The following is a 23,233-nucleotide window of genomic DNA, read 5'->3' on the forward strand; positions in this document are numbered from 1 at the left end:
TCGGACAAAAGCATACAGTGCACAGTAGCCCACAGGCATGCCTCGTTGGCTACCTTTTCCAAAACCGCTCGCACCGACCCATAGGTCGGTAATAAAGTCTGCGCCTCTTTGTTCCCGATGCAAGCACTGTCACATAAATCCCGTCCCACTGCTTCTAAAGTAGCCTGTCTCAGGCAATGGACAGGAGACCCCGCCAGATTCCGGCGTGTCACCCAAAACAAGAGGGACCGAATGTCCTTCTTTTGTAAAGTTATTCCTACTTCCTTGGCCAAGGATTTTAAAGTACTCACCACCTCATCGACTCCAGGCCCCATGGCCACCCACGTACCTAGCAGGTACACACCGTGCCTAACTCGCGCCGCGCCTAACTCGCGCCAACCAGTTCCACGTTGGGGTTCGTATCACGTCGGGGTCACCATATGTAGGATAACCCGACCGAAAGCCCCAGGACAAACGGACACAACGACCAGCGTTCTGTGCCGTAAGCCAATTTATTACTGCGTGACATTATCTTATATAGTGTCAAAGCGTCCCACCCAGATACCCAGGACCCCTCCCACTGTGCTCGCAGGCACCCCAGACCCCTCCTTTCATGCACGCAGGCACAACCCAGAATAATCCCACAGATAAGGCCAGAGAGCGACAAGGAGCGGCACGTGCAGGGGTGGTTTTGAAGCGCTGCGGTGGCTTACTCTTCTGTTCATCAGGTGCCACAGGCAAAGTGGGTTGTAACATCAGTCGTTATATTTGCATGAAAGCAGTTCACTTGAATGCCACAGTGCATCTGAGTAGGGTGTTCTAGCAGAAAAAGCTTGTCTGGCACAGCGGTGCCTGATGGCAGTGTGTTTCCTCAGGTGAAGAGGTGCCTGAAGCCCCATCCTATCTAGCCTGCACACAATTATCTGAGAATGAAAGCTGCTTTCCAGTAATTCAGAAAGCCAAGTTACGTCTCAGCCTTGTGCATCTCGGGCTTTTGGGCCTGTCTGTAACATTTGGCACCAGCACTAATACTTTTCTTGGCATATGTTTAGCGTTTGAGGCCTGTGTCTGGGATTTGGGCCCTGTCTCGAACCACTGGGGCTTTGTCCTGGGTTTTGGAGCCTGCCTCTAGAGTTCAGGGCCTGTGATTAGGCTTTTGGGGTCTGTGTCTGGGGCCAGGTATCTGGGGGCAAGGGGGGAGCTGCTTGTAGACCCTTGGGGCCAGCATTGAGGGGGTTGGGAGCTGACTGTACACCTTTGGGGCCTACTTCTGGGGGGGGGGGGTTGAGACCTGCATTGGGAGCTCTTTGTATTCCTTTGGAGCCTGTGTCAGGTAGGAGGGGGGTGGGGGGGAGGGGGAAGGGGAGGGTTGGTTGGGAGCTGCTTGTACACTGTTGGAGCCTGGGTTGAGGGAGGAGGTTTGGAGCTGCTTCTACACCTTTGGGGCTGGCATCGGGGGTAGGGGGTTGGGTGCTGGTTGTAGGGGCCTGTTTTGGGGGGGGGGGGCTGGGGACCTGCGTCTGGGGGAGGGGTGGGAGCTGCTTGTACACCTTTGGGGCCTGCATCTGTGGGGGGTCAGGGCCTGTGTCTAGGGGGCTGGGAACTGCTTGTACAATGTAGGAATCTGTTTCTGCAGGGTGGCTGGGAGCTGTTTGTACAACTTTGGGGCCAGCATCTGGGGGTGGCTGGGAGCTGCCTGTACACTGTAGGGGCCTGTGTTTGTGGGGGGCCTTGAAGGCCTCCCTCGGGGCAGGGGGGGGGAGGGTTGGGAGCTGCTTGTATAGGGTAGGGGGCCTGCCTGGCAGGGGTTGGGAGCTGCTTGTAGAATTTGGGGCCCTGTGTCTGGGGGGGGGGGGTTGGGGCCTGTGTCTCAGGGGTGTTGGGAACTGGTTGTACACCTTTGGGTCCTGTCTCAGGGGGGGAGCTACTTGTACACTTTTGGGGTCTGTATTTGAGGGGGGTTGGGAGCTGCTTGTGCACTTTTGGACCTATGTTTAGGGGGGTTGGGAGCTGCTCATACATTCTAGGTGCCTCCCTTTTGAGAGGGGTTGGAGCCTGCATCTGTGGGTGATTGGGAGCTGCTTGTACACTATAGGGGCCATGGTCTTGGAGGGGGGTCTGGGCTGTTTATACAACTTGTGGCCTGTGTTTGGGGGGGGGGGACCCTGTGCCTGGGGGAGTTGGGAGGTGCTTGTTCACTCTAGGAGCCCCCATTTGGGGGTCTTTGGGGCCTCCCTTTGAGGGGGAGGGAGTTGGGAGTTGGTTGTACACCTCCGCATCCCATGTCTTCGGGGGGGGGGGGGGGTGGGACTGTTCTCTGAAGGGGCGGGTTGTGAGCTGCTTGTACCCTGTGTCGGGGGGGAGGGTGGGGAGGTGAGGGGGGGCGGGGGCGGGCCCGGGTCTTGGGCAGTGTCTGTGTGGAGTCCAGTTCCTTGGGAGGGGGTGGTGGAGTAGGAGCTGCTTGTGGGCAGTTGGGGTCTGCATCTGGGTGTGGTTGGTGCCTGCTTCTGTTGGCAGTTTGGGGCCTGCTTGTAGACTTCTGCAGCCTGGTTTGGAGGCTTTTCTGTAACGTTTGTGGGTCTGCATTTTGCTTTGGGTTGCATCTTGAGCTTTTGAGGCCCTAGCTGTAGCATTTGGGGCCTGCATCTGGGGCTTTTCTGTAGCGTTTTGGTTGTGTATTTGTGATTTGGGGCCTGTATCCAGGGTTTTGCCTTTTTGTAGTTTCCATCTTTGTGTGTGTGTGTTTCGTTGTTGGTTGTCTGGGGTTAGGGGCAGTTTGGGGTTTGGATTAAGGTCAGTGTCATTAGCTTTAGGGGGTTGATATGATAAATTCGTGGGGGTTTGTTCATTGTCTTTGAGGAATTTGGAGAATCAGCTGAGGAGATAAGGTTGTACAATTTAATGGCCTTTATAAGGTGGAGGATTAAGCAAGCAAATAGCAGGAGGGGGTGTTGGGTAAACATCCTTGAGTGAAACCAGACTCTGTGAAATTCCTTACCACAAGACATCCTTTTTGCCACTTCACTTCCCCCACCTGAACACGAAGCAGAGGAACAACGACCCCCCTCTCAACAATAGACTGCGCAGCCTCAGCCAGTTCAACAAGTCCCGATAAGCTGGAATTCGACTGCTATAAAACAGCAACCCTGGAAAGGGAAGTTGCGTGCTGTTGCGGAGCGGATACTCCCCAGCCGCCCAGCGCTGTTTTGTTTGTGCCTGCTTACTTGATTAATAAAATAATTTCAATAGACCAGAAAATTGTGTGGTCTAATTTATAACAATTTGGTGCCATGACTTGGATGAAGGCAATCTGATTGAAAGACCTTCAGAGGGGGCGCCCTGCTGATTTCAGCGGCCTTCGCTAGGACTACTTTCATTCAAATCCTTCACCAACGAACCCAAAATTAGACACAAGCAAATAAAACTGGTAAACCCCAGGCATCCTTTGTGCACAAAGACTGAACGAAGACCCATGGGGTGGGTAAGTATAGACCGGTGTTCCGTTCGGTTGGGGTTGGGCATCTGGAACACAACAAACGAGACGTCTAATTGCGGACGAAGCGAGTGTGGACCCCTCGGTAGTGCGGTTCCCACATCCCGCAAGGGACTGGGCCACGAAAAGGGGGAAGCGATCTATGCATGTGTGTGTGAAGGTGTTCCGGAAGATGGGACAGAAGAAGAGTAAGCCTTCTGGTCCCATGGGTGGGGTAACATCTGATGTTAGGTTACCCCAGGATTAATGATTAAAAATTGGGAGGATTCCCCTTTTAGGCAGGGAAGGAATAAAGTAAAAATGACACATTATTGTGTTGAAGTTTGGGGTGGTAAACAGATTCGAGGAGACCACCTTTACTGGCCTGTATTTGGGTCTTTTGAAGATTGGGTTTGTCAGGCCTAAATATTTATCTAAACTCAAAGGAACCCTTTAGTCTGGAAGAAAGTGAGTATGCGCAGCTCTGGATAAATTCAGATACGAGGACGCATCTATATCCTCTAAAAGAAAAAGGAGGGTGGGATAAAAAGAGAAAGGACTTAGAAGTCCGGACACCGCCCCCGCCCTATATTCCACCTCCCGCACCAACGGCTCCTGTCCTTAATGGACTCCCCGAATTAGCTAATCCAGCAGAATCGGAATCGGATCATGAAACACAGGGGCCGGTAACCAGAAGCAGGGCAAGAAATCAGAAATCTGCTTTAAGGGAGGGATTATATCCCCTACGAGAAATAGCGATTGGGCGGACCCCAGCCAGGAATGGAATATGTGGCCATCCCCATTAACTCCGGGGATGTCCGAGATTTTAAGAAAAGCACAGGAGGAGGGTAAGTGAACTTTAATGGCAACTGGCATAATGTTTGCAGCTGCTGAGGAATAATTCTAACTGGAATAATAACTGTACATTGTATATTGTATATATAAAAGTCCGGGCATTTTTGTTAAAGTATTCTTTTATACATATGTTAATATGTAAATATGTAAATATAAGAACTGCCATTGAGGTGTATGTCTAAGGGAACAAAATTTGCCCAGGCATATTATCGGCTCATCAGGTTTAAATGTCCTCAGTGTAATTGTCAACAGGCAGTTAATTTACAGTGGTCTGATTTTACTTGTGTATCTATATATTGTGGATTTTGGAGGGATTGGGATTGACTAGTAAAGATCTTCTAGGAAAACGGTGGAATATTAACCACTGTAGATTACAATAGGAAAAATTCAAAGCAAACAAATCCCGAGGAAAAGCCCTCTAGGATGTATACTAAGACATTGGAGGGATATAGTGGGGTGAGAGGGTACAGAAAGTAAAAGAACTCTTATCAAATATTGTAATCAATGGTGGCCACTTTATAAACTAGAGGATGGAGCAGAGTGGCCCCTAACTGGAACTATTAATTATAACACCATATTACAGTCAATGTTGTTTTTGTGGAAAGAAGGAAAACAGGATGAAATGTTGTATATTGATGTTGTTTCTGCATCTTGGAGGGAAAAGGTACGGAATTAAGCTGGCCCTGACTGAGCCTTTGATGTCGGCATTAGAAAAGTAAAGGCTAGAGAAAGATAAAGGAAGTGTTAAAAGGTTTGTTGAAAGTGTTAAAGGTATTCGAAGTTGAATGAGCAGGGAAAGGTGATGTAGGCATTATCTAAGTAACAGTCTAGAAGTTTTGGTATATTTGCATATTTGCTGTGGTGTTTGTTCAGTTTCCCAAGCATCGGGGAGGGGGAACAGCCTGCTCCACCTGGGGCCTCTCCAGCGGCCGCAGGGGGGCTTCGGCTCCAGCGCCTGGAGCGCCTCCTCCCCCTCCTTCTGCGCTGACTTTGGTGTCTGCGGGGGGGTTTCTCGCTCTCCCAGCCGCTGTTGAGCAGCAGGTTTTTGTTTGTTTCTTTGTTTGTTTGTTTTCGTGGATGTGCTCTCACAGAGGCATGGACTGTGTTGCTATGGCTTGGCTCTGGGCAGCAGTGGGCCCCTTTAGGGCCAGATGAAATTGTCCCTTATCTACCACGGGGAGGTTTCTGTTTCTGTTTTTGTTTTGTTTTTTTTTTTTTTTTTTTTTTTTTTTTTTTTTTTTTTTTTTTTTCACGGGGGCTGCCACTGCAGTTTTGCACCCCCACACCCCTCACACCCCCCGAACCTTGCCATCAAACCCAATACACTGGGGCAGCTAAGTCATTATTGACTTGTAAAGTATAAGGGATTAAATTAACTAATGAAACCCTAAATGTGATGGGGATAGAAGGGAGTGGGATAATAGTGCCACTTTTGGGGGATACCAAGCTGAGACTAGGGGATAAAATGATCACGGGGCAATTATTGTATGTATCCAAGGCAGAAACTAACTTGTTGGGAAGAGATTTGATGACTAAATTGGGCATTCAACTAGTAAATTGTTAGACTGGAATAACAGTGTTATTAATGGAGTGCTCTCTGGCCCTGAGAGCAAATGTACATGTATATTCACCTCTGACTGGAAAGACCCTGAAATGGGGGCGGAAGCAACAATATAGGTGGACAATTTACCTCAGGGGTTTACAGGGCCACCTATCTATTTGGGTAAATTCTAAAAAAGATTTTGGAGCAATTACAACCTCCCAAGGAGGTATTAATGTTACAAATATGTGGATCATTTTAAGGAAAATCGATACTCCCTGATGGGAGAGAAATGCTGAATAAAGTGATAATGAGGCAAATATTAACTGTTTTACATCAGAAGAGTCATTGGGAGGTGCAAGCAATGTGTGATGTTGTCCTAAGAAAGCATGTCTGTGTAGGAATATATACTTTAGGGAAGCACACATGCAGAGGATGTACTATATGTCAAAAGGTAAATAAAAAGGTCTTCTGTAACCTATCTAGAGCGGGACGGGAGCCAGGGCTTTGACCTTTCCAAAGTATACAGGTAGACTTTACTGAGTTACTTGTTTGGCCTAATTGACCACGTGACTGAATGAGTGTAAAGCTTTACTGCAAGGATTAAAGCAGGCCTTAGAGATTGAGTGGGATTTTCACAGCCCCTGGCACCCCTCCTCTTCTGGAAAGGTAGAGCGAATGAATGGTGAAATGAAGAAACAACTAACAAAACTTATGCTGGAAACTAAGGCTTTTTGGGTAAAATGCTTACCCCTTGCACTGTTAAACATATGGACGCAGCCCAGAACTGATGTAGGAATTTCTCCTTTTGAAATGCTATATGGTATGCCCTATGACTTGGAATTGCCACTTGATCACCCTCAATTCTAATAAAGACTTGGAAAGAGACTTTTTTAAACACCACGATGGGGAAGGCCCCTATGTTGTTTTGCTTACTGCAGAAAAAGCCATCCGGACTGCAGAGAAAGGATGGACACATGCCAGCCACGTTAAAGGACCCATTTGTGACGAGAAGTGGGAGATCGCTCCAGGAAACAAATACCTGAAGCTCACATTGCGACGAACTTGATAGTGATTCAAAGATCGAAGCCGAAATTCCTTTAAGTGGTATATTCTTTATTGCAGCGCTGGATGCACGGGGGATCTCTCCAGCTATCGTGCATACCTAAAGCGGAAAGCAGTCTTGAATTTATACAATCAATCTATCAATATTCTACAAGCACCTATACATACGCATTACCTATCCCCGCCTTCCCTCGCTTCTCATGCTAATTAGCCTTTTGGCACCTTGCGCCTGCGCAGAGCCTTCCAAGAATTGTGGGCAGGGGTCTTTGGGACGTGGGCAGGGGTCTTTGGGAGGAAGACCCCGAGTCTTCCTCACAGTGTACTTTTCACCTTTGGTCAGGAATCTGCTGAATTGTCAGGTTTATTAATTGCAAGAGCTGGTTGTTGCTAATTCTTCCGTTTGTTGTATCTTTATAATGAATTCCAATGTCCAGTTTCGAGATTTATAGTCCTTACATTTGTTTCTCTGTCCGTCTGCCGCTTCCTTATCATGAGTTCCAGTGTCTTGTTTTGAGATATACAGTCCATGTCTGGGGATTGTCCTTGCCTCCCCAATGCCTCACCAACACCTCCTTAATCAATCCCCCCTTTTCTTTTCCCATGCAAATTCTTTTGCATCAGATACTTTCATTATTTACAGTAACACAACAAAGCAGGCATCTAAACAAGATGCACACAAATATTCCTAACACTACTAATGCGATTAGAGCAATGAACACTTGTTTCAACCATTGAAAATTGGGCAACCAGGAGGTCAACTTATTCCATATTTCACTAAAACTCCACGAAAGATCATCTTTACTGATCTCATGTAGGACCCTTGTCTGCTTCCATATTTCTTCCAGGTCGGTAGAGATCCTTCCACTCTGATCTACATACACACAACAACTTGTGTTTATTACTGTACAGACTCCCCCTTGAGCGGCCAGTAACAAGTCTAGGGCCATCCGATTTTGTAATACTACCTGTGATAAACTAGATATCTCTTCTTGTTGAGCCTTTATAGCATCCAGAGTTTTGTTTTCTAACTTCTCTATAATTGCAGAAATATTAACTATTGCCTTTTCCAATTCACTCACTCCTAACCATGGGATAAACCATCGAACGAAACTATGAAAAGCGGTGTGTCTCTCTATCAATGGATTGTTAATTTTTCGTCTGATTCTCCGCATATGAGTTCTCAAGTAACCTCGAGGCACTACATCATGTACTGTCATATTGGGGACTACCGCTCCAAGAGTGCAAGTTCCCTTCCAATTCTCAGGCAAGACCTTACGGGCTGTATCATTGCATAGCCAATACCACCCTTTTCCTTCTGGAACCGTCCAGCTGGTTGAATTTGCCCAGCCGCTAGTCGTACTAATATCAATTGTTCAATTACAAGATGTCTGATTTCCCACATAGGTAGTATCCGTATTTATACAATGCTGTTTTCCTATACCCTTACGCGGGTTACACCTTTGTACACATACATAATAGGATTCTAACGGCATGAAGCTACTCACTTCTAGTTCCAAAACTTCTTAATATTTTCGACCCCAAGATGTGTTTTCCCACAAATTAGTCCAAGATAAGTTTGCAGGCAAGGGAATCCCAATTAACGATACACCCTTATTCCCATGCTGTGGCAGATGGGTGCATACCCAACAGTTCGTCTTATTAGTTACTTGAGAAATTGTTTGTATTAAGGTCAGGTGTAAGTTCTCATCCCAAGTTGCCCACCCCAAATCCGAGAACCGCACCCCTGCAATCATTAGGATCTGGAAAACCGTAATTTTGTTGGTCCAATTGGAGTGGTGGTCTATATCCTCGCCGGGACCTTCTTCACCCTTGAATTGCGGATCCAAGCTGCTTGCTTCTTAATCTTAATGGCGGTGTGTGTTGTCAGTAATACTTGGTATGGTCCCATCCACTTTCCTTCCATTTTTCCTGTAGGAGTTGTCCTGAAAAAGTCTTTATATATATATAATCCCCGAGCTTAAAGGGGTGGATTGGTTGATCCAACCCTCTAGCCCTGGTCCCTAAAACAAATGTATGTACTTTATTTAATTGTTTCTGAAGTTCAGTTATATAAGCATATAAATATTCTGATCCTAACTGCGTTAGGTCCTCTCCACTAAATAGAAATTGCTATGGCCTTCCATATAAGATTTTGAAGGGACTCAAATTCCCTTTTATTCTAGGTTTAACTCTAATTCCAAGTAATGCTAAAGGGAGGGATTGAGGCCATGACAAATTAGCTTCTTATCCAATTTTAGCTATTTATTGTTTAATTAAATGGTTCATTTTTTCTACCTGTCCACTTGCCTGTGGTCTATAAGGAGCATGCAGTTGCCAATCTATCTTTAGAATCTTACTTATCTGTTGTACCACTTGTGCACAAAAATGTGAACCTCTATCAGAAGACATTGCTACTAGAATCCCAAAGCATGGTATTATTTCATTTAACAAGACTTTAACCACTTCTCTTGCTTTGTTTGTTTGACAGAGAAAGGCTTCAGGCCTTCCTGAAAACGTGTCAGTCAGAACCAGTAAATAATGATACCCCCCTTTTCTAGGGAGTTCTGAAAAATCAATTTGCCACTGTTGCCCCAAATAATTTCCTTTACCGATTATTCCAAATTTTATTCTATTCTTGGTATTGGGGTTATTGTGTAAGCAAATGCTACATTGTTGAGTTACTTGTTTTATCATATCGTCCCACTAATGTCTGACTCAGGCTCTTATGCAGTGTGCCAGCTCCCCAATGCGTTTTATTGTGTTCTGTAAGAACTATGGGCCATGTCAAACTAGAGGGTATTACTATGTGGTTATCTTTTAAATATACTCATCCATCTGGTTTCATTTTACCTTTCAAATCTTCAATTAATTTTAAGTCTTCTTTTGTATAATTTGGATATAGTTTGGATTTTACCGTCTGGTATCAAAGACAATGCCTTCACCTCAGTTATTTCAGCTGCCTGCTTAGCCTCTGCCAATTGATTTCCAATTTCAAAATCGGTGTTCCCCTTTTGGTGTCCCTGACAATGCATGATAGCTACCTTTTCTGGTTGTTTTACAGCCTCTAACAATTTTAAAATTACTTCAGCATACTTTGTGTTTTCACTGAGCGGTCAGCAATCCATGTTCTTTCCAAATTGCTCCATGAGCATGTACCACACCGAATGTATATTTAGAATCTGTCCAAATATTTACCCTTTTTCCCGCTGCCAGTTCCAATGCTCTCGTGAGAGCAACTATCTCCGCCTTTTGAGCTGATGTTCCAGGGGGTAAAGGCTTAGACTCGATTACCTGCTGAGTAGTTGTTATAGCATATCCAGCTTTACGTTGTCTTTGCGTAACAAAACTGCTCCCATCCGTGAACCAAGTTTCTTCCGCATCTTCCATGGGCTCCTCCTTAAGGTCTGGTCGGCTGAAATACACAGTCTCTAGAGTTTCTAAACAATCGTGAATCACAGGTTGTGCTGGAGCATCACTAAGAAAAGAGGCTAGATTCACAATATTAGTTATCACAATTTCCACGTTGTCCTGTTCTACCAATATTGCTTGATATTTCAAAATCATCAATTCTTGTTTAAGTTGTTTAAAGACTTTTTGTGCTTCTCCAGTCCAGACTAACTTTGACTGGTTAATCTTTATCAATTCACATAGAGGCTTTACCAATAGTCCATAATTATAAATCCAAAGGCGACACCAACCTGTCATTCCTAAAAAGCTTTGTAGCTCCTTTACCATTTGAGGTTCTGGAGTCCGGCAAATGACTTCCTTATGTTCAGTTCCTAGTTCTCGTTGTCCTTCCGAAATGTCAAATCCCAGATAGGTCACACTTTGTTGAGCCAGCTGGACTTTCTGTCAAGAGACTTGATATCCATTTAAACCCAGAAAATTAAGACAACTTATAGTCCATTGAATACAACTCCCTTTAGTCTCGGTAGCTATTAAGAGATCATCTACATATTGTAACAAAGCACCTTCAGTGTCCGGAGGTATCCATGTTTCGAGTTGCCTTGCTAATTGGTTTCCAAAAATAGTGGGGCTATTCTTGAATCCTTGAGGTAGTAATGTCCACGTAAGCTGCGTCTTTCTGCCTGAATCGGGATTTTCCCATTCAAAGGCGAATAGGTTTTGGCTTTCTGTGGCTAAGCCTAGGCAGAAGAAGGCATCTTTTAAATCCAGTACGGTAAACCAGACTTGACTATTCTTTAATTTAGTCAGCAAAGTATAAGGGTTTGCCACTACTGGATGTATATCCTCAGTGATTTTATTTATGGCCCTCAAATCCGGAACTAGCCTATAACTTTTTCATCTGCCTTTTTAATTGGCAATATGGGTGTATTGTATTCTGATTCGCATTCAATCAATAATCCATACTGTAAAAATTGATCAATTATCTCTTTAATTCCTTTCCTATCTTCTGTCCTCAAAGGATATTACTTAACCTTAATGGGTTTCTCTCCTGGCTTTAATTTAATAATTATTAAGGTCACAGTTTTACCTCTTTCAGGGGTTTCAGTAGCCCAAACTCCTGGACATACTTGATCTGTGATCTCTAAAGGTATTTCACTTTTAGGGTCAGTTTGTATTAGTGCCAAGCTTAACACATTTATTAGTTGTTTTTCTCCTATTTTAATTCCATTTTCCCTTTTTCAAAGACAATTTCTGCTCCTACTTGCTCTAATAAATCTCTACCTAAGAGTGCCCATGAGGAGCTAGGCATAGATAAAAATCTGTGTATGCCCCATTGTTTCCCTAACTTGTACTTCAAAGGTTCACAAAAATAAGGCTTTTCGGTTACACCTTGTCCTGGTTTCAGTTAGAACAGAGTTAATTTTCTTCCTAGTAGCTGGGAGAATGCTATGTTTTGGCTTAGGATGAGAAGAGTGCTGATAACACCCTGATGTTTTAATTGTTGCAGAGCAGTGCTTATACCAAGCCAAGGACACCTCAGCCTTTTGCTCTGTCCTGCCAACAGGCAGGCTGGGGGTGCAGCAAGAGCTGGGAGGGGACAGACCCAGGACAGGTGACCCGAACTAGCCAAAGGGGTATTCCATACCATCTGATGTCAGGCTAAACAATACATAGGGGTGGCTAGCCAGGAGGAGGGGGCCGGACTGCTCGGGGTTAGGCTGGGCATCGGACAGCAGGTGGTGAGCAATTGCATTGTGCATCACTTGTTTGTACACATTATTAGTAGTGGTACTATTATCATCATTGTATTATTATTATTATTTTTATTATTATTATTATTATTCTTATTATTATTATTATTATTATTATTATTTTGTCTTATTAAACTGTCTTTATCTCAACTCACGGGCTTCACTTTCCATTTCTCTCCCCCGTCCCAGAGAGGGAGGGGGAGGGTGAGCGAACAGCTGCGTGGTGTTTAGCTGCCGGCCGGGTTAAACCACAACACATCTTTTACCCTAACATAATAATTCTGTGAAGGCATTAATGCTTGATTTAGAACTGAATACGTTGCCCCATATCAATAAGAAATTTCACTTCCATTCCTCCCCTAGCTTCATTATAACCAGTGGAGGATCCGCTAGGGTAGATTCCCCAGGTCCCCGTTATTCCTGTTGAAATCAGGGGTCGATTATCCTAGGAAAAGGCTAGTCAATTTGTCCTCCGAAGCCAGGTCCAAACCGTTTTGTTTTATTTATTTATTTATTTATTTATTTTCATTACATTTCAGAGTTGGTCCAAAAATTCCATAGGGCTTTCTTTTAGACCTTGTTGGAAGCATATTCTCAATTCCCAATTCATCCAGGTTTTAGTATTTACTTTTTAGTATTTTACTTTTAGTATAACTGTTCATAATTTTCAGGATGATTCGGGTCTTAGTGGGGGTCGGTCAGGGGAATGCAATTGTCCACAGTTCCCTGAGCGGGTCCCATCGGCAATCTGAGCTCGCACATGAACTCAGGTTGTTTTAAGAGTTAACTGGTTTTCTGTTTCTGTGACAACTCTCTCGGACCAATCATGGTCCCTTTGACCCAAAGGGCTAACACCCATGATTTTAAGATCTCTGCCTCGGGCAGAGGCAGAACTATTAACATTCCTACATCCTCTTTCCCTGCTCATTCAACTTCAATCACCTTTAACACTTTCAACAACCCTTTTAACACTTCCTTTATCTTTCTCCAGCCTGTACTTCTCTAATGCCATCATCAAAGGCTCAGTCAGGGGCCAACTTAATTCCCTACCTTTTCCCACCAAGATGCTGAAACATCAGTATACAACATTTCATCCTGTTCTGCTTCTCAAAAAACAACATTAACTGTAGCAAAATATTATGGTTTAAAGTTCCATTTAGGGGCCACTTTTCTCCACATTCCAGCTTATAAAGCGGCCACCACTGGTTACGATATTTTATCAATGTTTTCCTGTTCACACTTCCACCGGCAGATCCTCCAATATCCTTCCAGTGACTTAAAACACATCCTAACACACTTTTCTTTAAAATTTCACTGCTTGTTTGCCCCCCCATTTTCCAGTTTACACTTTCAGAATACATGTGTTACTTACAAAAGTGTATCACAAAAATGTATCACTCACAAAATTACAGGCACGCAATATCTTTCAGTGGCGATGTCACAAAGCTACTATTACCAGCAATATTGCTAAAATCACAATAACAATAGTCAGAGTCAAATTCCACATGCGATAAGTCAGAAAACCGAACTGTGTAACACCGTAACGATATCTCTCTTATAACAATGCCACGAACCTACTATTACCACCAGAAAAATAGCCAAAATCACAGTAACAATAACCAAAGTTAAATACCATACTCCATGAGTCAGAAAACCGAAATAGACAACACAATTCCAGATGGACCTTAAAGCGAGCTCTTTCCTTAAGGTCCCCAAATATACTTATGGTGCTTACCACAAAGTATATACCAAACACTGCCTCGCAGAAGATCACCTTCTGACTTACAGACAGTTCCAGATACAGATGGACCCCAAGGTCCCCAGATATACTTGTGGTACTAACCACAAAGTATATACCAAATACTGTCCTGCAGAAGTCACCTTCCGACTTACTGGACAGTCCCAGATGACCGGTCTACCAGAAAACCAAACCAGAATAAAGAATATACTCACTTACAATGATGGGGTCCTTGTCTGCCTCCGCAGTGATCCGGTGAGTCGAGGAGTCCCTCCGGGAAATCCCGGGGGTACCCTAGGGAGTCCTGTCCCCAGCGGGTCCTGCAGTCCGGCAGAGAGGTCGTCCCATCTGGGGTGCCAGATTGATTCAAAGATCGAAGCCGAAATTCCTTTAAGTGGTATATTCTTTATTGCAGCGCTGGATGCACGGGGGATCTCTCCACCTATCGTGCATACTCAAAGCAGAAAGCAGTCTTGAATTTATACAATCAATCTATCAATATTCTACAAGCACCTATACATATGCATTACCTATCCCCGCCTTCCCTCGCTTCTCATGCTAATTAGTCTTTTGGCACCTTGCGCCTGCGCAGAGCCTTCCAAGAATTGTGGGCAGGGGTCTTTGGGACGTGGGCAGGGGTCTTTGGGAGGAAGACCCCGAGTCTTCCTCACAGTGTACTTTTCACCTTTGGTCAGGAATCTGCTGAATTGGCATGTTTCTTAATTGCAAGAGCTGGTTGTTGCTAATTCTCCCGTTTGTTGTATCTTTATAATGAATTCCAATGTCCAGTTTTGAGATTTATAGTCCTTACATTCGTTTCTCTGTCCGTCTGCCGCTTCCTTATCATGAGTTCCAGTGTCTTGTTTCGAGATATACAGTCCATGTCTGGGGATTGTCCTTGCCTCCCCAATACCTCCCCAATACCTCCTTAATCAGCTTGGGGGCCTCCCTCAGGGCGGGGGGGAGGGTTGGGAGCTGCTTGTATAGGGTAGGGGCCTGCCTGGCAGGGGTTGGGAGCTGCTTGTAGAATTTGGGGCCCTGTGTCTGGGGGGGGGGGTTGGGGGCTGTGTCTCAGGGGTGTTGGGAACTGGTTGTACACCTTTGGGTCCTGTCTCTGGGGGGGAGCTACTTGTACACTTTTGGGGTCTGTATTTGAGGGAGGTTGGGAGCTGCTTGTGCACTTTTGGACCTATGTTTAGGGGGTTGGGAGCTGCTCATGCATTCTAGGTGCCTCCCTTTGAGAGGGGTTGGGGCCTGCATCTGTGGGTGGTTGGGAGCTGCTTGTACACTATAGGGGCCTGGGTCTTGAAGGGGGGTCTGGGCTGTTTATACACCTTTGTGGCCTGTGTTTGGGGGGGGGGGGGTGCCTGTGCCTGGGGGAGTTGGGAGGTGCTTGTTCACTCTAGGAGGCTCCATTTGGGGGTCTTTGGGGCCTCCCTTTTGTTATAAGTTGCCCCCTTAATTAATTTTCAGAGAGCATTGCATTAATAATAGAAAGGAATTTATTGAGTAAGCAACAGCAAGCAAAACAGCGCTGGGCGGCCGGGGAGTCTTGGCTCCGCCAACGGCGCGCACCTCACCCCCCCCACGGTCCCTTTTTATATCTTGGTGATTTCAGGATTACGCAGCACATCCTGGTGTATTCTGCGACTGCGCGCACTGTTGCTAGGGGGTCGTCTCTGTCCCTCTGGTGGTCGTGAAGATGAAGGCCGTAGTCTTCCTCCGCATTGTGGTTCAACTTCTTTTTTTATTTGGTCATGTTGGCCCAGCGTGAGACAGGAATGCAGGATGTTGATACACTAGTTTAGCAACTTATCAGGAGATGGTTACATGAACTTTGCAGCAGTGTCTTTGAACAAAAGAGGCAACTGAGATGCAGAAGGAGAGAAGGGGAGGGGGTTCTCTTTTTTGTTACATTAAGCAAAAGAATTTTCATAGTGTCTAGCCAAGTATTATACATCTTACTTCAGCAGGGAGCTTTTGCAACTCCTGCTCCTCAAACGGAACTCCTTGTTTTATAATACAAAAGACAATGAACAAACATTTATTGTGTATTACAATCCCTCCTTTTTCTTTAGTTACTCATTTTGTTCATTGAATCTCTGCAATGCCTGGCTACTAAGAACTAATGTTTCCTTGATTCCTTTGTTGGTACTTATTGGCTCGTATTTGGCATGTATGAGCATTAGATGTGCCGCTTCTAAATGTCCCTTTACAATCGCAATCAATTTATTAAAAATACATGGTCCAAAAGTTAGTGCTATTATTAATAACAAGAAAGGTCCTGTTATTGTTGATAATAAAGTAGTAAGCCAAGGTGAATAATTAAACCAAGATTCGTACCAGCTCTGTCAGGCTTCATTCTCCCGTTTCCTTTTTTTTTTTTTCAACCCTTCCCTGGGTCTTGCCATTGTATCTCTTACCACTCCAGTGTGATCAGCATACACACAGCACTCCTCTTTCAGGGCTGCACACAGCCCACCCTGTTGTAAAAAAAAAATAAAACCAAATCTAATCCCCTACGATTTTGTAATACTACCTCTGAAAGTGACCTGATAGATTTTCCAGGGCCGAGATGGATTGTTCAATTTGTGTCAGGTCCTGTCCACAGCAATGTGTAAGGAAGTAAATTCTTGATTTGTTTAAACCAACGAGGCTACCCCGGTCCCCACTCCAGCTCCTCCCAGGATTATTAGGGTGGCCGAAGTTAGAGCCGTGAATGGTTCCCGTCTTTCCAGATGGTAACTTGCCACTGTGTGCTGGGTATACATACAATCCTCAGGGTGGTATAGAATCCTTGGTATAATTATCACCTGAGCTCATAGGGCTGCTGAGGGTTGGCACTGTAGTATTTTCCGCAGGCTGGATTCCCTGGACACTTTCTGACAATACCTCATTTGGTCCTACTGCCTATCAGCATCCTCCTTTTTATTAGTATGAGTCCTCCCCTATCTGTTCCGTGTTCGTAAAATCTGACATTTTTCCTAGTACCCAGCTAGTATCGTCCAAGTTGTTATATTTATATATAGAACCTTGCAAATTTCTTCATTTCCATGGAAGGTTCCTGTATACCCTATACCATGCCCTTGCCACCTGTAACGAGGATCCACTTGTCAATTACAATCTTGCGGCCCATATCCCACTTGTAAGAATTTTATTCCGACCAGCCCCGAGTGTCCAGTCCGTATCAATGGTTTCACACCCCCAGTATGCACAATAATATGCGTTTGGATAATTACAGTACAACCTTTCCTGGGTTAGAACTTGGGCAGAAATAAAATCCTGATCGGTTAAAGCAATGGCTGCCACTGACGCCAGGTTCACATAATGTGATGCGGAAACTGGGAGCACCCGCTGTCGTTGTTTGCTGGATGATGAATTGATCCTCCCATCTGATTAAGCTCCATTTAAAAGGCTGGTGGGGATGCGCAGACCCATAGCTGACCAAAACGATGATACTGACATCCCATGTATCGTAGGATGTGGTCGGAGCCCATCTAAATTGTCGGCCCCTCCGTCCCCCACCGTTTTCACTTCTCTGCCTCGCTTGTCAGTTTGGTTGCAGCGAACTACAAGGTATCGGTTCTTCTTGGCAGCAGCAGTGTTCTTCAGGGGAAACCTACTAGGGAGCCTTCGAAACAGGGCCTCCTCCCCTTCCCACGATACACAGATAATACACAATACTTATCGAGTCCGTCTTAGCGTCAGCTTCAAGTCGTCAGGGCCTGGAGCTGCCTCCCATTTACGTTCCCGGATTGGTCCTTTCACTCGGCCGGCATGCGTCCATCCTTTCTGCGCAGTTCGAATAGCCGTTTCTGTGGTAAGCAAACAACCATAGGGGCCTTCCCACAGTGGTGTTAAAAAAGTCTCTTTCAAGTCTTAATTAGAATTGAGGGTGATCAAGTGGCAATTCCGAGTCATAGGGCATACCATATAGCATTTCAAAAGGAGAATTCCTGTATCAGTTCTGGGCTGCGTCCATATGTTTAACAGTGCAAGAGATAAGCATTTTACCAAGAAGCCTTAGTTTCTAGCACAAGTTTTGTTAGCTGTTTCTAATTTCACCATTCATTGCTCTACCTTTCCAGAAGAGGAGGGGTGCAAGGGCTGTGAAAATCCCACTCAATCTCTAAGGCCTGCTTTAATCCTTGCAGTAAAGCTTTACACCCATTCAGTCAGGTGGTCAATTAGGCCAAACAAGTAACTCAGTAAAGTCTACCTGTATACTTTGGAAAGGTCAAAGCCCTGGCTCCTGTCCCGCTCTAGATTAGGTTTACAGAAGACCTTTTTATTTACCTTTTGACATATTAGTACATCCTCTGCATGTGTGCTTCCCTAAAGTATATATTGCTACACAGACATGCTTTCTTAGGAACAACATCACACATTGCTTGCACCTCCCAATGATCTTCTGATGTAAAACAGTTAATATTTGCCTCATTATCACTTTATTCAGCATTTCTCTCCCATCAGGGAGTATCGATTTTCCTAAAATGATCCACATATTTGTAACATTAATACCTCCTTGGGAGGTTGTAATTGCCCCAAAATCTTTTTTAGAATTTACCCAAATAGATAGGTGGCCCTGTAAACCCCTGAGGTAAAATTGTCCACCTATATTGTTTGCTTCCGCCCCCATTTCAGGGTCTTTCCAGTCAGAGGTGAATATACAATGTACATTTGCTCTCAGGGCCAGAGAGCACTCCATTAATAACACTGTTATTCCAGTCTAACAATTTACTAGTTGAATGCCCAATTTAGTCATCAAATCCTCTTCCCAACAAGTTAGTTCTCTGCCTTGGATACATACAATAATTGCCCGGTGATCATTTTATCCCCTAGTCTCAGCTTGGTATCCCCAAAAGTGCACTATTATCCCACTCCTTCTATCCCCATCACATTTAGGGTTTCATTAGTTAATTTAATCCTGATACTTTACAAGTCAATAATGACTTAGCTGCCCAGTGTATTGGGTTTGATGGCAAGGTTCGGGGGGTGTGAGGGGTGTGGGGGTGCGAAACTGCAGTGGCAGCCCCCGTGAAAAAAAAAAAAACAAAAACAAAAACAAAAACAAAAACAAAGCAAAACAAAACAAAAACAGAAACCTCCCCGTGGTAGATAAGGGACAATTTCATCTGCCCTAAAGGTGCCCCACTGCTGCCCAGAGCCAAGCCATAGCAACACAGTCCATGCCTCTGTGAGAGCACATCCACGAAAACAAAACAAACAAAGAACAAACAAAACCTGCTGCTCAACAGCGGCTGGGAGAGCGAGGAAACCCCCCCGCAGACACCAAAGTCAGTGCAGAAGGAGGGGGAGGAGGCGCTCCAGGCGCTGGAGCCGAAGCCCCCCTGCGGCCAGCTGGAGAGGCCCAGGTGGAGCAGGCTGTTCCCCCTCCCGATGCTTGGGAAACTGAACAAACACCACAGCAAATATGCAAATATACCAAAACTTCTAGACTGTTCTTAGATAATGCCTACATCACTTTCCCTGCTCATTCAACTTCGAATACCTTTAACACTTTCAACAAACCTTTAACACTTCCTTTATCTTTCTCTAGCCTTTACTTTTCTAATGCGACATCAAAGGCTCAGGTCAGGGCCAGCTTAATTCCGTACCTTTTCCCTCCAAGATGCTGAAACAACATCAATACTAACATTTCATCCTGTTTTCCTTCTTTCCACAAAAACAACACTGACTGTAACTATGGTGTTATAATTAGTAGTTCCATTTAGGGGCCACTCCGCTCCATCCTCTAGTTATAAAGTGGCCACCACTTGATTACAATATTTGATAAGGGTTCTTTTACTTTCTGTACCCTCTCACCCCACTATATCCCTCCATGTGTTAGTATACATCCTATGAGGGCTTTTCCTCTGGGATTTCTTTGCTTTGAACTTTTCCTATTGTAATCTACAGTGGTTAATATTCCACCGTTTTCCTAGAAGATCTTTACTAGTCAATCCCAAATCCCTCCAAAATCCCAAATATACAGATACACAACGTAAAATCAGACCACTGTAAATTAACTGTCCTGTAGACAATTACACTGAGGACATTAAACCTGATGAGCCGATAATGCCTGGGCAAATTTGTTCCCGTAGACATACAACCTCAATGGCAGTTCTTATATTTACATATTTACATATTAACATATGTATAAAAGAACACTTTAACAAAAATGCCTGGGCTTATATATATACAATATACAATGTACAGTTATTATTCCAGTTAGAATTATTCCTCAGCAGCTGCAAACATTATGTCAGTTGCCATTAAAGATCGCTTACCCTCCTCCTGTCTCTCTTAAAATCTCAGACATCCCCGGAGTTAATGGGGACTGCCACATATTCCTAGTCACTGGTCCCTGAGTGCTAGAATCAGAGTTGTTATTGGCATCTCCTTGGGGTTGCAGATAAAGAAGCCCGGGAGTCAGAGGGGCTGCAGGTGGGGGTGGTGGAATATAGGGAGGCAGTGGGGCTGGGATCTCTAATTCTCAGTTTTTCTTGTGCCTCCCATCCCCTCCTTTTTCTTTTAGAGGATATAAATTGGCTCGAGTTTCTGAGCTGATCCACAAATGTGCATATTCACTTTCTTCCAAACTAAAAGGTTCTTTTGAGTTTACATAAATATTTAGGCCTGGCAAACCCAATCTTCAAAAGGACAAAAAATACGGGCCAGTAAAGGTGGTCTCCTCGAATCTGTTTACCACCCAAACTTCAACACAATAATGTATCATTTTTACTTTATTTCCTTCCCCGCCTAAAAGGGGAATCTGCCAATTTTTTAATCATTAATCCTGGGGTAACCTACACATCAGACGTACCCCACCATGGGACCAGAAGGCTTACTCTTCTTCTGTCCCATCTTCTGGAAGCACCTTCACACACACACAAGATCGCTTCCCCCTTTTTCGTGGCCCAGTCCTCGCGGGATGTGGGAACCGCACTACCGAGGGGTCCCGCACTCGTTCGTCCGCAATTGGAGTCTCACAAACGACACACTTCCAGGATACCCAACCCCAACCGAACGGATCACCGGCCTATACTTACTCACTCCTGAGTCTCGTTCAGTCTTCGTGCACAAAGATTACTAGGGGTTGCCGGCTTTATTTGCTTGCTGCTGAATTTAGAGTTCGTCGGTGAAGGATTTGAATGAAAGCAGTCCTAGCGAAGGCCGCTGAAATCAGCGGGGCGCCCCCTCCGAAGGTCTTTCAATCAGATTGCCTTCATCCGAGTCACGGCACCAAATTTGTTATAAGTTGCCCCCTTAATTAATTTTCAGAGAGCATTGCATTAATAATAGAAAGGAATTTATTGAGTAAGCAACAGCAAGCAAAACAGCGCTGGGCGGCCGGGGAGTCTCGGCTCCGCCAACGGCGCGCACCTCACCCCCCCACGGTCCCTTTTTATATCTTGGTGATTTCAGGATTACGCAGCACATCCTGGTGTATTCTGCGACTGCACGCACTGTTGCTAGGGGGTCGTCTCTGTCCCTCTGGTGGTCGTGAAGATGAAGGCCGTAGTCTTCCTCCGCATTGTGGTTCAACTTCTTTTTTTATTTGGTCATGTTGGCCCAGCGTGAGACAGGAATGCAGGATGTTGATACACTAGTTTAGCAACTTATCAGGAGATGGTTACATGAACTTTGCAGCAGTGTCTTTGAACAAAAGAGGCAACTGAGATGCAGAAGGAGAGAAGGGGAGGGGTTCTCTTTTTGTTACATTAAGCAAAAGAATTTTCATAGTGTCTAGCCAAGTATTATACATCTTACTTCAGCAGGAGCTTTTGCAACTCCTGCTCCTCAAACGGAACTCCTTGTTTTATAATACAAAAGACAATGAACAAACATTTATTGTGTATTACAAGAAGGGTTAGGGTAAGGGTTACGGTAAGGGTTAGGTAACGCAGTGTACAACCTGGGACGTCACACGCAGAGCTGCCTCTGGCAAGGTGAGTGAGGAACAGATGTAGCAGTTGTGTTGTAGGTCTCACTGTTCCTCTAAGCATCCCCTCTTTGTCTTTTAGAGGTGTTGTAGCTGTTTGAAGAGGGTAGATTGAAGCATCTGCCTCGGGGGCTGGTAAGCGGCAGAGGTAAGGGAGCAGATGAGAGTAACTTACCTAGTTGTGCTGTGTCTTTGGATGCTGCATCGGCCTATGCGTTTCTTTTTCTTTCACAGGTGTCTCGCACAGGCTCAAAGGAGCAAACTGCACTCTGAAGAGCTGTGTAAGAAGAGGGGCTGGTCATGAGCTGGGTTGGAGCAGAACGACCAAGTAGCACAAGGTGACTATGAAAGGTGTCCGTCTTGCTTTGCAGGTGCCGTGGCAGGCTCTCCACAGAAGTGGATAAGGATATGAGATAAGGCCAGAGAGCGACAAGGAGCGGCACGTGCAGGGATGGTTTTGAAGCGCTGCGGTGGCTTACTCTTCTGTTCATCAGGTGCCACAGGCAAGGTGGGTTGTAACATCAGTCGTTATATTTGCATGAAAGCAGTTCACTTGAATGCCACAGTGCATCTGAGTAGGGTGTTCTAGCAGAACAAGCTTGTCTGGCACAGCGGTGCCTGATGGCAGTGTGTTTCCTCAGGTGAAGAGGTGCCTGAAGCCCCATCCTATCTAGCCTGCACACAATTATCTGAGAATGAAAGCTGCTTTCCAGTAATTCAAAAAGCCAAGTTACGTCTCAGCCTTGAGCATCTCGGGCTTTTGGGCTTTTTTTTTTTTTACAGACACTGTAACATTTGGCACCAGCACTAATACTTTTTTTGGCATATGTTTAGCGTTTGGGGCCTGTGTCTGGGATTTGGGCCCTGTCTCGAACCACTGGGGCTTTGTCCTGGGTTTTGGAGCCTGCCTCTAGAGTTCAGGGCCTGTGATTAGGCTTTTGGGGTCTGTGTCTGGGGGCCGGTATCTGGGGGCAAGGGGGGAGCTGCTTGTAGACCCTTGGGGCCAGCATGGTGGGGGTTGGGAGCTGACTCTACACCTTTGGGGCCTGCTTCTGGGGGCGGGGGGGGGTTGAGACCAGCATCTGGGGGAGGGGTGGGAGCTCTTGTATTCCTTGGAGCCTGTGTCGGGGCGGGGGGGGGGGGGGGAAGGGGAGGGTTGGTTGGGAGCTGCTTGTACACTGTTGGAGCCTGGGTTGAGGGAGGAGGTTTGGAGCTGCTTCTAAACCTTTGGGCCTGGCATCGGGGGTGGGGGTTGGGTGCTGGTTGTAGGGGCCTGTGTTTGGGGGGGGGGGGCTTGGGACCTGCGTCTGGGGGAGGGGTGGGGAGCTGCTTGTACACCTTTGGGGCCTGCATCTGTGGGGGGTCAGGGCCTGTGTCTAGGCGGGCTGGGAAACATCGCTTGTACAAGTGTAGGAATCCTGTTCTGCAGGTGGCTGGGAGCTGCTTGTACAACTTTGGGGCCAGCATCTGGGGGTGGCTG

The 23,233-nt window shown here is 45.5% G+C and overlaps 1 long non-coding RNA gene across 2 annotated transcripts; it reads left to right on the forward strand.

The window, feature by feature from the left end:
* Positions 1-1,357: 1,357 nt before the first annotated feature.
* On the forward strand, positions 1,358-22,465 carry LOC116491177. 2 transcript variants are annotated; one of them, XR_004253466.1, is made up of 5 exons: positions 1,358-1,397; positions 21,836-21,901; positions 21,988-22,034; positions 22,125-22,261; positions 22,395-22,465. It is a non-coding gene; the product is annotated as an uncharacterized LOC116491177 (long non-coding RNA). The 2 variants fall into 2 exon arrangements; XR_004253465.1 differs by lacking the exon at positions 1,358-1,397 and adding an exon at positions 21,692-21,760.
* Positions 22,466-23,233: the final 768 nt, after the last annotated feature.

This window comes from Aythya fuligula, chromosome 7 (genome assembly GCF_009819795.1).
Source record: "Aythya fuligula isolate bAytFul2 chromosome 7, bAytFul2.pri, whole genome shotgun sequence".
Lineage (NCBI taxonomy): Eukaryota > Metazoa > Chordata > Aves > Anseriformes > Anatidae > Aythya > Aythya fuligula.